General features: G+C 30.5%; 1 long non-coding RNA gene across 1 annotated transcript; it reads right to left on the reverse strand.

Moving 5' to 3' along the window:
- Positions 1 to 9,242: 9,242 nt before the first annotated feature.
- Positions 9,243 to 10,286, reverse strand: LOC107921351 (uncharacterized). The gene is made up of 2 exons (XR_001691032.2): positions 9,583 to 10,286; positions 9,243 to 9,494 (listed from the first exon to the last, which is right to left on the reverse strand). It is a non-coding gene; the product is annotated as an uncharacterized lncRNA (long non-coding RNA).
- Between the last annotated feature and the right edge of the window lie 3,399 nt (positions 10,287 to 13,685).

Raw genomic sequence — 13,685 nt, forward strand, 5'->3', positions numbered from 1 at the left:
GAAAAGTTAATAAGCGATTTGCATGGAGGGAAAAATTAGTGTATCAACTTAAGTAATTGAGGATTTAGTAAACTGGTAATCTATCTAAGCTTTTCTGTATCTTTTTTATTGAAGAAAAAGGAAGGAAAATTGAATATTTCAGTTTAATTCATCAAGCTTGTACTGAGGTGTTTATGGTTGCAACTAAAATTTAAATTCTCTCTGCATGCAAATGAATTATGGTTTTCTTACATTTGAAAGCCTTCTTTTTTATATTGATATGATTATTATGTTTAGCTAATCGAGAAGGAGGAGGCTCAAGTGATAAGGAAAAGCTAAGCAGGTGTAATCGGTACCTACTTTCAGGTATTTTGCTGGTGAGTTTCTAAACTCAAACTCTCCGCATGCAAATGAATTATGATTTTCTTACATTTAAAATCCATCTTTTTTTATCTTGATATGATTATTATGTTTAGCTAACCGAGAGTGAGGAGGCTCAAGTGATAAGGAAAAGCTAAGTAAATGTAATTAGTACCACATTTCAGGTATTTTTCTGGTGAGTTTCTAAAATCAAACTCTATGTGGTTGTTTTATATATCAGTATTATGTTATTGCATTAATTTTTACTTCATGTCCTGCTGATGATGAGTTGAAATATTGTGGGTTATTTTTTGTACGACTGAAGCATACAAAGTGATGATTTACAGATGCATGTTTGATTGTACATTTCAGTTTGTTGTTTTGTTAAACTTTCATCGGTAAAATAATTACTAAAGAAATTATCATTCAAATGATGTGCTAGATGATACGTTTGGTATGATCTATGATGTGTTATTAATAAAAGGATCAGTTGAATGCTTATTATATGTCTGTCATAAATATGAATAATATGCGAAGTATGGAGGGATGTTTTGGCGAATGAAATATGAAGAAATAGCATGTTGTGCACTCTGTTCCACATCATATTAGTTTTGTAGAGGTTCAGGTGAAGTGTACGGAGAACGTATACACATGGTATTTGATCTGTCGCAAATCGTTGTATCAAATTAAACTATTTTATATACTTAATGAGCTTGTAAAAGAGCAATTTAGTTATGTTTTTGTTTAGTTTTCATTTTTAGTTATTAGATAATAAAATAAGAAATTTCGACTATTTATATGACCTTGTAGCCTAAGAGAGGCTTAAAGGTAGACTAACATATCCAATGAATGTGCAAGACATTATTCGGAGGCACAAAGTAGTAGACTGCCTGTGATGTTACAACACAGAGTTAGGATGCTGCAACACAGCAAAAGAAGTATCAAAGGAGTAGACTGCCTTTAGTGTCGCGACACAACCCTGAATACATGCCTAAGCTAGTATACTGCCAACTGTCTCGCGATACAAGCTAGAGGATATTGCGTCACTGATGTGACGAGGCTAACTAATAAGTCAAGGGTGTTTCCATCTGCACAACAAAATTTAACAAAGATTAGTTAGTTGAATTAGGTTAAGGACCGACGACCAACCCTAGGTCTATAAATAGGATTGCTCTGCCTATTTAGTTTATGAATAATTTATTTTTTATTTAGTTATTCACGGAATTCATATTGTGGATCCACCAAACTATTCGATGAATTACCATTCGCACTGTTATTAATATATCAAGATTCTTCTCATCTTTTTTCTTGATTTGTTCATAATGTTTATATTTTTAATCAAGTTCATGATGTGTGTTAGCTTCCGTTTAGGTTTCTTAGCGGATCAATTGGTTGGGATAAGAAGAATTTAAAACCCTAGGCTTGACGACCCTAAGAAGTAATATAAGTAGAGATGAACCCAAAATTGTATTGTCTATCAGTGAAAACCTTACCCCAATCTGGTCCAGAATATCAGGTCAAGAGATAAGTAGTTCTTACCGACTCATTAGGTTAGTGGAAGGCCAAGAGGCCCTAATAGGTTAATGACTAGTTGATTGGATAGAACCTAAAATAGGAGTTAATTATGAATACTAAAGCGAGTTAGTCTTCTGTTGTTTAGATCTGAGTAAATCTATAATTTGTTTTCCCAATTTTTTTATTTCTTTTGATTAGTTTAATAAAATAGATTCTATCACCACCTTATAATTCATCGTAATATAGTTTAATTAAAATACTAGCTAGACCCATTAACATAGAAATTAGGATTAGTTTAGTCTCACCTCCTTTGGGTACGATCCTTGAGGTACTTCCATACTTCGTTGTATAAATAAATTACAACCTAACCCGTATACTTACGGAAACCGCCTAATACTTATATTTGGTTGCAGTATTCACACTCTAGATGTTAATACGTTCGGAGACAGTTGTATTCAGCTTTGCGTAGGTTCGGTTGGATTGTATGGAGATATATGAGTACATGTATATGATAGCCCTACGTGGGTTCTTTTAAGTATGAGACTCTGCAAAGTCTAAGGCTTAAAGCATCATACGTGTAAGCAAGTCCATAGTCATGGCATATGTAAGTTATGAAAATCCACTAGACTTGTTCTTTAAGTTTTTCGTCAAAGGTATACGTGGGAATTCCCCATATGAAGTCCGCGACAAAATTTGCATATAAAAGTCTGTCATATTCATGAATCTTCTACTATGAATCCGTATGCATGACAACCCGTCGGACTTGTTCTTTGTGTTTCATTGCATGACAACCCATCGGACTTGTTCTTTGTGTTTCATGAAAAAGTTTTACTTAGAATTCCTTCATGCGAAAATTGTGGAGTAGTCTGTGTATAAGAATCCACATCTATATGTAAGTATTAGCCTATGGATCTACACACATGAGTTTGCCATATATGAATTCGCATATAAGAATCTTCTATATGAATCTATATGTATGACAGTCCGCTGGATTTATCTTTATGATTCCAGTTATGGCAGTCTACTGATCTTATACTCATGTTTCAAGTTTAAGATATCAAAGAGACTATCCTTCATAAGAGTCAGCATGGACTATTATCCAAGCAAGATCCTGCATGGGATTCTTCTTATGTTCAAGCTACAAGAGTTTTTATGAACTAGTTATATCAAGCCAAAACCGTAGGGATCTTCTTCACATAGGAGTCTGCCAAGGATTATCTTTAAATTGAGAGTTTGCAATGACTATCTGCCAAACAAGAGTCTGGCAGTAGCTATTATTTAAGATGAAGTTCACAAGTAAAAAAACTATATGTATGAATCTATGATTATGATTTCACTTATAAAGGTTCGAAAGTAAGACCTACAATGTTCGCCAAGCTCGAGTCTGCATATAAAAGACTTTAAGGGTAAATACGCAGGTAAAAATTCTTCACGTGTGAATCTCCATGCATGAGTTTTTTGAAATCTATCCATTGTATGTTAGTCCGCAATAATAATTGCTAAGGTAATATGCATCTGTTTTGCTAGCAAAAGAGGAACAGAGGATTGTGTCAATGCAAAAAGTGTAGAAATTCTCAAGATGAGCCAACTAAGGAAAGACATGAGTACGCCAAGAAGAATTTGTGAACCCTACTTGTGCAAGTAATGTCAAACAGGAGATCAAACTCATGAATTTTTTACTTATGTTTTCCAGGTAAAATGGTTTATGTACGGAGTTGAAGAGGGATCAAGTCAGAATTCGTTCAAGGTTTGACGAACTTGAGTTCTTACCTGTAGCATGTATATAGTGAGGCATCCTAAAGGCTGAGCCTCAGAGTTAGAATTTTCATTTTGTAACTAAGTATGAACAATAGTATTTTAAATTACAACGAATCGATTCAAAATATTAAAACTATTATTGTGAATTTTCTATAAGTCCGCCTGTTAAGATTTCTAAACTAGGAATTTGGAATTATAAGTTCATTTAGCAAGTTAGCTAATTAAACATGTTAAGTCGTTATTGATGTTATGCGAGCTAAGTTATATATGACCCATAAAGCATATTTGGTTGTTTTAATTATGTTAGTTTACAATTTAGTTGAAATTTGTTTGTTGTTCGTTTCAAAGTTGATGTGACATCTTGTATCCAAACTCGTTGATTGGGTTAGGTATAGGGTGTTACATGAGTTACATACGCATGGTCAGTGACTGGCTCCGAATTTAAGTAAGTCACACCATGAATGTCATAAGTGAAATAATCCACAATCAGATTCAGAATTAATTCAACTTGGGTCCAGTCCAATGTATCATTCTTCCAATTAGTACATTTATGTCTCTACCCGTGGAGTCAACTGCTCTGATAGCTGAGACTAGCCATCTCCTTAATTGGAAATTGTAGACAACATAATAATCCTTCTATGTATTTGAATCAAATGCTCACTTTGATTCTTTTACGAGATTACAGACTCGTTTAGATTATCTACTAAATTAAGTTATCTTTCTCGCAATGTAAACTTTCTTACAGTGCCACTTATCATTAGCTTGAACTTAGACAATTAATGAGGTAATACTTTATTGTCACAATTTCGCTATGTATGCAAAACATGAAAGACAGAAAAAAAAATATAATAGTGAAATGTGAAATTAATTTTATTTATTTATCCATCGTTCAAATACATAGAAAATAGTTACATGTTCACTACAATATGGGCACATTTACCAACATTATAAACACAATAGAATTGTGTGTCATTAATGTAGTACCCATGTCGTATAAAGCCTAGGTATTACAAGCTTTCGAAAAATCCCAGGAGGAAGCAACTAGTTACAGGTAGAGTGCCAACTAATAGGAGGTAGAAGCAGAAGCTATTCTCAAGGAAAAACAATCAAATGTGTTTAATTGTTACACATGAATCTTTGAAGGCTTCCACTGAGCACATGTGGTAGTTTGATTGTAGCAATTACTTGATTGGATTATGGTGAATATCGATCAAGCAAGGATAATATTCCAGGAATTCAAGTGTGATTCACTTACCATGTTTAAAGAGTTCCAATTTCTATAAAAATTCATATGCTGAAGATCTCTACTTATTTGATTCCATATAAAAGATGAATTGGAGTGAGATTATAGTGAAATATTTTGATTTCCCTTGCTAAAGATTACAAGTCTACACAAGTCTATATTAAAAACTTGTTTATTATGGTATGTACAAATTAGAGAAATCACTTGTTTTGTTCATCGAGAGGAACTTGTTTTAGTGCAAAATACATTTTTCCAAGTTATTTTCATGTTCAGTTTGTAACTAAGTTTTTAAGGAGAAAGTCTTAGTGGAGATAATGGTCATAGTTAAAGTATAGGAGTAAGGTTGCATTTTGATGGTTGAGTTGAACTTAAATCACGACTTGTACTGTTGATTCATAGTGGATCACTCTATGGACAGTGCCTTGCAAATGTAGGAAAGGGTTTCGAACTGTGTAATTCTTGTGACCATCTCTATTATTTTACTCTTTAAATTGTATCTCTAGTTGTAATTTAACGTGTAACTGGCAAGCAACTCAACACTAACATATACTATATAACAAGTTCATTATGATATTGTCTTATAAAATTTTGCCTTCAAACTCAAAGTGTTACATTGTAATCACATAAAACTCTTATAGCACAATTTATGCCTTCTAATTTCAATACCATGAATCTTACCGTAACACTCCTTTAGAAAACTTAAAAAAAATTATATGCATGTTTAAGATTAGGAAGTGAAGGGTTTGGAAAGAATTCGGCCATTGCTCGCAAAGAAAACTATAGTATTGACCTACACCATAGGGCACTTGAATTTGAGAGAGCCCAAAATATTAAAAAATCTTAAAAGTTGTATTATTATTAGTAGTAGTAGTAGTATTACAATATAACATAATGTAATGGAATAAATGGTCTACATTCAATGCTATATTTTCCATAAGGTTTGGTGGTGAAAAGGATACCCACCACTAGTAGGTGAAGGCTGGGGAATTCATTGTTGAAGAGGAGTTGTAATCCACTCGAAATGCTTTGGTTTGAAGAGGACATGGATTTTAGTTAATGGGGGATTTCCAACATTCAAGCCATTTAGTTCTCTCTCTGTATAGCTCTTTCATACGTGTAAAGAAAGGGTACCAAACCCATGATGGGGTCCTACTCCAATAAACTAAGTAGCAGAAAGCTCCAATTATTGGAGGCCAAAGAAATCACCATCCTTCCACGACCAACTCATGAGCCTTGCATAGTTTAATTGAAAAAGTGAAAGGATAAAAAGAGGAAGTAAAAAGATTACAAAGAAAAAAATAATAAATGTGCTTCATAAAACAAAGTCGAAATTGAATTATAATTTTTTTGTGAGGTTAAAGTGTAATTTTATATTATATCAATTTATGATTTCATCATATTAGAAAGAATTAAATAAAAATATTTTAACAATTTTATTATATAATAACTTTTAATTATATCATTTATTAGGAGATTAAAAGACAATTTTATCGCCAATGTCACTGCCTAGCTCTCTAAATTCTCCCCTGGTAATACATAAAAACAAATCACACTAAATTAGAAAGATAATAATTAACCTAATTCAAAATTAGGTATTTTTTAATTTCTTTTATTTCTTTAATTTTTTTATATTTATCACCAAACACATCAAATAAAAGAAAATATATAATTCTTTTTCTAGTCATTAAAAAATTTCAAATTTGTTTTACTCTACCAAACAAAAGGTTAGTTAGTGATCCCATTTTATTAAACGGCTTCCACTCAGATCATCTATGTGTCTTGAAAATAAAACATGTTAGATCTCCTATGAAGTGGGTTTTCGAGAAAAATCATTTTAATACTTACTTTATAATGTAATATATAAGCTTGAATCCTTCCTGCTCCAACAAATCATATATGCTTTACCATATTAAATAACATCTAACCCAGTTTTATAAAAACCCTACCATGATGTGAACAGTTGAAAATTATTAAATATACATAAAAAAAAATTAACAAGATTCTTCTTCTCTCTTTTTTAATACATTAATTTGAAAATATAATTGGTCTCTGGTTTTTAGATGTGATTGCTCCCTAGAAAATGTTCCTAGCAATAGCATTCATTCATGCAGGCTTTGAGACATACTCAAATAATAGCCAAGGAAGGATGGTCCCCGTCCTCCATCCAGGGACAACCAAAAGGACTGCTTCCGGATATGAATAATAGTTAACATTGGAGATATCATATTGCATTATAATTTGATTCCCATGTGATTCGAATGAGCTTTCTAGAAGAGAAAATTTATCTAAGTTTTTATATTAACAGGGATGAAGACAAAAGTTTATTTTTGTGGTTCAAAATTAAACTATAAATTTTTCAAGGGATTAAAGTATAATTTTATCTTTGTATATGTTTGTTAGTTTAGAATTTTAAAGGGATTTGTTGATGTATGGGACCAACAACGAGGAGACATGGAGGAGGATGTGGTGGTGCTGACGGAGGTTGGTTCACCCAGTCTAGGCAAAGAGTCGGAGAGTGAAGATAATGAAGGTGAAAGCTAAGAGCAAAATGGCAGAGTGTAGGCTAGAGTATAGAAGAGTCGATCCCCTCTCCAGCATCTTGGGGGCTATTTATAAGCGAGGTCCAATGTTAATTATGTAGCATTAACGTGCCAGATCTGCTATTAGACCATCATTGTAAGACACGTGCGGTGAAAGTCGATGATGAGACGAGGATGTTTGTGATGGGATGTATTTTATCATTCCTTCTGATTCATGGTATGAAGTAGTTAAACTCATGTGTGGTTTAATGACCAAAAGGATCACATTTTTAACAGAAGAAAGAGCGTTGGTATCCTCCTAACCGGAACAGGTGGATATTTTCCTTGAGTGGCTGCCTTTTGTCTGGATGGGAAGCTAAATCAAAAGGCGAAACTTCTGATGACCTCTTGATCCTTCCCGGATAGAGACTTATCTCAAGTATCTTGTTGTGCTACCACGTGCACCAAGTTAAAGAGATATAATTAAACTAAAAAATTTATCATCTTTGAGGAGCCAAAATAAATATTTACCATTAAACTAACTTATAATTGTATAAAATTTAAACAACTAAAATGATAATTTAGTAATTACACCATATAATTCCGCAATATGAAAAGAAAATATATAAGATGAACAAAGGTGTAGATACAACCCATTATGATTTGTAACATGATTACCCTTCACCTTGAGAGGAAAGGAAATTATTCTCCAACTAAGGACACCGAGTTTAAGCCAATCAAGCAATAATGTGAAAGGCCGTTTAATTAGTAGTAGTATTATTAAGTTAATTTGGCCTTTGCTAAAACTATATTAAATTCATAGGAAATTGACCATAGAGGTTGGGCTGGCACCAAGAACATCTACTCTGAGTGTCTAGAAAAGTGAGAACCCAATGCGCATGGCACAATAATTTAATCAGCTTACCATATTTTATTGTCTTTTTCTACTATTTCAAACCAGTTTTTATTCCACCATTATGTACATATATTTTATTTTTTTTATCAGATACTGACTCCTGAAAAGGTTTCCAACTTCAAAGAAGTTCATAATATAATATATAAAAACATAGGGGCACCTGGACTTAGATAAATTAGTGATAACTGGGAGATGTTTCTGTTTAAAGTTTCAAGCGTTAGTGCTTGTTTTTTTTCTTTTTTAAATATGTCCTACACTTTATAGAAAATGATAAAAATTTGAGCAAATGATACACCTTATAGAAAATGATAAAAAATTTGAGTAAATGATAAGGCACATTGCACTCTCAATAAAAAAATTTAAATTTAAGACATTGTTAAAAAGAACAGTCACGAATCCTTAACATCTATTTGGTTTGTTTAAATTACTGATATAATTAAAAGAATTAATTAAAATCTCAAATGATTAAAGAAATAAAGTCAAAGTTTTCTTTTTTTTCCATTTAGAAAAATGGTGTGCAAGATCAGTGCGAATAAATAATATATGGGAGAGTAAATTAATAAAAAGTAATTTCTAAATTTTGAGTGGAGTTTTGGGCAGAAAAAGAAAATTACTCCATGGAGCTGCCTCTTAATAATAGATTAATTAATTTCAAAATCATGAGACACAAAATCCACTTCACCGGTCAGCTGATGACTAATTAAACCCAATACTGATGGAACTAATAAAAATCTATTTTAGCCTTTCAAGGCCAAGGTCTCAATCTTTAAATATTGAGGTTTAAATTTTATCATGTATGATTATAATGTGTGGATTTCGTATGTTATATGCAGCGAGGAATAGAAGGGCTGATAGGATCCCCTAAAATGAAAAAGTTTTTTTCTTTATTTTGGTTTTTTAAAAATTTTAAATTAATATGTAAAGGCCTAATATTACTCGGCCCAATAGATAATAAAAAAATCAAATACCACAGTTTATTAAACAGTCCAATTAACAGAAGCCCAAATTCAAACCTAAGCATGGCCCAAATTACAAACTCATTACAGTCCAAATCCCCAACCCGATTGCAGAAACCCTAGCCCTTTAGCATCACTTCCCTCCAGCCGCCGCAACAGTGGCCTCCTCTCCCCAGCCACGCGTACCTCACGCACGTAGCGCCACCATGAGCCTCCAACTGGCCTCCGTACGACTTCTGTACCCGTACCTGCAACGCAACAAAAGCAACAAAGGCAGCAACAGCAGCAGATACACGGGGATAGCAAAGAAAAATAGCAGAAATTTAGAAAATTTACCTGTAAATTTCTATTTTATTTTCGGCTATATAAGGTCGTTTTCGAATTTGTAAAAGGATCCTTTTTTTCCTGGTTTCTTTCGCACACGCATATTGAATACAAAAGAGGATATTCAGAAAAAAAGTTCGAAAAGGTGATGGGTTTTTCGATTTTTCTCGTTTGATTTTTTTTCTTTTTTTTTTCTTTTTTCTCTGTTTTCGCATGGGTTTTCTTCTTCTTTTTTGTAAAAAAGGTAAATAAAAGGAAGAAGGAGACTAGAGTTGATACCTAAGTTGGTGCGTCGCCAAAGCCCTCCTCCGTTCAGATCGGAATGAATTTGGGGAAGGGTTCGATTGTGAAGCGGCGCAAAAAAGGGGTGGCTTTGGGGGCTGGTGTTTAAGCTGGCCTAAGGTTCTGATCTGAGGCTTAAGAGGGGATTTATATAGTGCATAAAACGGCACCGTTTTCAGTGGCCTTAAAACGGTGCCGTATTAATCATCCAACTTCAATAACCGGCGCGATGACCCGACCCGGGGAGGATCCGCGCATTTTTATTAATTGGTCCATTTGCGCGACAAGCCCTTCTGTGTTTTGGGTTGTTTCAATTTGATTTTATTTAATTTCTTTTAATTTGCACCACATATTTGAGTTCGATTTCATTTAGATCCAGGGACAGACGGCATCGTTCTCGCTGATGAGATTTGAATTCTTGGCTTTGTGTTAAATTGCTGTACTGGTCCCTTGGATATTAATTGGTTCTCATTTTAATCATTTGTGCATTATTTTCAAATTCAAACTTAAGATTTTTGTTTTAATTCAAAATTTTTCCTTTGTTTTGTCATCCTATTATCAAATTAATTAGTTTATTATTATTTCTTATTATCATTATCATTTCTCAAATAATAAACCTAATTTTATTATGGCTTATATTATTTTTATTATATGGCGTTATCTTAAGTTTTTATATATTATTACTTAAATATTGTAAATATTCTATTTTTGATATTTTCATATATACATATATTCATATACATATATATTCGTTGGGATTTAAAAAACACACAATAGCATTTCATGATCTTTTTCATATATATAATTTATATAAAAATTATTTTATTGAATATATATAATTTAATGTTATTAACATCAAATCGTTAATTTTATTTTTATATGCACAAATATTTTATTCTTTCTAAACTTATTATTCTGTTTTACTCTTTTTTATATACATTATTATTATATATGTACTATTGTTTACAATTTTTTTATTTATCTAAATCAAAGTGTATATATATATATATGAATTTTAAGATTTATTCACCTCTTTTATTTACAAATTTTTTTCTTTAAAATTCATTTAAACATTCTATTTATTTTTAATTATGTTAAAATGGCTTCAAATTTATATATATATTTTTTTAAATCCTAAATTTATTTGGTCTCATTTTTGTTTTAGGTATTGCATCTTATATTCCTTTTAGATTAATATTTCTTGAATGTTGATGTTAATATTTGTATAATGTAGAGAGGAAATTATTGGTATTTCGTTCGTCCATGCTTACTTATTATCCATTGGAGTGTATTACTATTTAAATTTTGCACAATTCATTATTTATCTAATTACTGTGTTTTTTTTGGTTGTTTCGATAAAAGAATTAGAATCACCTTTTTGACAAAATAACAGTATTCACGATTTTTAAGGAAATTGTGCCCTAACTCACTAGGCTTCAATTTTTTTTCAATGAATTTAGATAGTCGAGTACCTCTTTTGAAATAAGACCATTTGATATCTAAATAGAGTTTTTAAGATTTCAAAATGTTGGATCCTAACTTACTGGGTATAGCGTTTTGTTATCTCGATTTCAAAATAAAGGCAATATTTGGTGTTTGAGAATTTCGAGAAATCGAACCCTAACTTACTGGATTCTGATTTCTCGATTGACTTAAATAATCAAATGTCCTTCTTAAAACACATCTTAAAAGACAAATCTAACTTCAAATATTAAACTGTTGCACCCTAACTCATTGAGTGCGGCAATTTATTTTTTTGAAATGGGCAGGTCCTATTATTCAATTCAATTATTCAAATTCTCATTACAAAAAGATCGTATTCTAAAATCTTTTTAAATTTTCGACACTAAGGACATTAAACAATCAATTCGATACCAATTTTGGACGTTACGAGGGTGCTAACCCTTCCTCGTACATAAACGACTCCCGAACTTGTTTTCTCAAAATCTCGCAGACCAAAATCGCTTTTAAGGTGAACCGGTCACACCTCAATAAAGATCGGTGGTGACTCCAATTTTTATTTTTAAGTCGACAACTAAACTCTTTTTGTTTTTCAAAAAAGGTGGTTTCGACATAATAAAGATAAAATTACACTTTGACCCTTTTAAAAATGATATAATTTTGATTTAATCCTTTAAAAGTTGTATTTTTATTATCGTAAAAATTATTATTTAATTTTGATTCCCTAAAAAAGTTCTAGCTTCACCCATAGTTATATGTGGAATTTATTAATCTTTTTTTTTATTTTATAATATAATTGGTCCAACATATATGATAGCAAAAATCTCTTAAAAAAATAAAAATCGGTTTTAAAATTTTGTTTGTAATTAATAAGATTTGACACTTAATCGCTTAAATTTTATACTAAAAGATATCATATTAAATCAAATCCATTTTTATTAACTATCAGTTATATATTACAAGGTTGTATATAAAAAACAAAATAAATAATCATATTCATATTACAGCTTGTTGACACGTGACACTTTTTATTTGAAGCATTAATTTTCAATTTGATTAAATTACTTCTTTACTTTTTAATTTCTTTTTAAGTTATTTCATGCCTTTTGTTTAAATTTATTTTCTTTAGAATTTTTTATATGTTAAATATAAAATTTATTTTAAATAATTTTTTTTATTTTAATATTTTTCTTAATTAAATTAAATTCTAATATTATAATATTAAAATTATTGACTATTAAATTTTTAAGATTAAATCATAGCTTAAAAAAAGTACACATATTAATAATATTTATTGAATTAAATTTATATTTTTAAAATATAATAAGAGTTAATTACATCCTTGATTAAAGTAGAGCAAAGATAAATATAAAATTATAAAAAAAATTAAATATTAAGAATTTTAACATTAAAATAAATTAATTAACAAAAAATATATAAAATAAATAACCTATAATAATATAATAATATTGTTTAAATTATAATAAAATAATATTAATATTCAAACCATGATGGATTTTTGTATTTTTTTAATATTAAACATTTTAAAGATTAAACAACATTAATATAACTGATTCAAAATTAATTAAATATTTTTAAAAGTATTTTGTAGTTACATTACTTTTTTTTTCATTTCATTAATGATTTTTAAATAAAAACTAATGTTATAAATTATTATAAAGTTCATACACACAATCGATTGTACATAATTTTGATAATTTTGAAATTAGAGCAATTTAATCCATATCAATTTAATCCCTCTCAAAAAAAATTAGAGCAATTTAATTCATATCAATTTTGAAAATGAGCAACTAAGAACAATTAATCATGGCGCTAATGTCTTTGCATCAATTGTACATAATTTTGATTGGTATAGAAACAAGTTTAGCCCTTGGCGTTTACATATTTTGTCACTTTGGCTTTAATTCTAAAAACAAACTGTAACCTCCCAAACCCGGCCTAGAAGTTACGACCAAATTTTGAAAGCTACATTGGTCACCGAAATGGCCAAGTAAAAATTTTCGGAGTTTAAAACAATCTTTTAAAAGCATTTATCTATCTTTGAAGAAAAACCTAGTATTTTATCTCAATTTCACTAAAAGATATAATTTTCCAAAAACGATGGATTTTAAAGTTTACTCAGCAAAAGTTGTTTTCCAATTTTATGCGTATTTCAAATCTCATTTCCATATTAACGCAATGGAAAAGTGATACTCGATGGGGTTTTGATTTAAAACCAAATTTCATGCCTCTTTAATTTAAGTTTCAAATTTCGATACCCTAATCAAACTTAATACCATGCATGCAAAAAAAAAACCAAAAACTTAGTCTCATGCCACAAATCAAATAAAACAATACAATTCTAAATAATG

Source organism: Gossypium hirsutum, chromosome D01 (assembly GCF_007990345.1).
Source record: "Gossypium hirsutum isolate 1008001.06 chromosome D01, Gossypium_hirsutum_v2.1, whole genome shotgun sequence".
NCBI classification, from domain to species: Eukaryota; Viridiplantae; Streptophyta; class Magnoliopsida; order Malvales; family Malvaceae; genus Gossypium; species Gossypium hirsutum.